We start from the raw sequence: 571 nt of genomic DNA, 5'->3' as shown, positions 1-571 counted from the left end.
TTTTTCGCCCATCACCCTTTCCCACTCCTTAGCTGCTTGCACTCAAAGATTCCTTTGTATAACCAACCCAGAGGAATTGCTGATGTCTAGTCTACTAGGTCAAAGGTCAGCAGTCACTAGTTGAATACAAGTTGACTACCACACTCTGCAGTACATTGGAGAGTGAGAACTGGGGTATGACAACGGATGAATAACAAGTGAAATGATATGAAAGTTACAAAAAAAATTAAAAACCTTATTGAAATATAAAAAGAAAGTTATGCATAGAATATATTACAAATTTACTTAATGATAATAGTAATAGTACCAGTAATACTCTACTTGCTGATAAATAAACTAAACTGTAATCCTCCAGTAAATCAGTTGAGATATCATATGTGTCCACCGAATCAGCCTGAAAAAAAGTCACGGGTGTGACCAATCATGCACTGATCCTTTTTTTGGCAAGAAGAGAAGCCCGAAGTTCAGCGTCACAGCTTGGTTCGCACTCCTCTCGTGTCTAGGCAACGTTTCACTTGCATTTTCACAGGCGTTCGTCTGTTTCCATTTCGTATCGTTCACACTATTCTAT

The 571-nt window shown here is 38.4% G+C and overlaps 1 protein-coding gene across 1 annotated transcript in view; it reads left to right on the top strand.

Moving 5' to 3' along the window:
- The window catches only part of LOC119594804 (endonuclease/exonuclease/phosphatase family domain-containing protein 1-like), a 29,816-nt gene that overhangs the window by 23,246 nt on the left and 5,999 nt on the right, over window positions 1-571 (top strand). The window lies entirely within an intron of this gene.

Source organism: Penaeus monodon, chromosome 34, assembly GCF_015228065.2.
Source record: "Penaeus monodon isolate SGIC_2016 chromosome 34, NSTDA_Pmon_1, whole genome shotgun sequence".
Lineage (NCBI taxonomy): Eukaryota > Metazoa > Arthropoda > Malacostraca > Decapoda > Penaeidae > Penaeus > Penaeus monodon.
The sequence above is the reverse complement of the archived record's forward strand: the minus strand, read 5'-3'. Positions and strand labels throughout refer to the sequence as shown.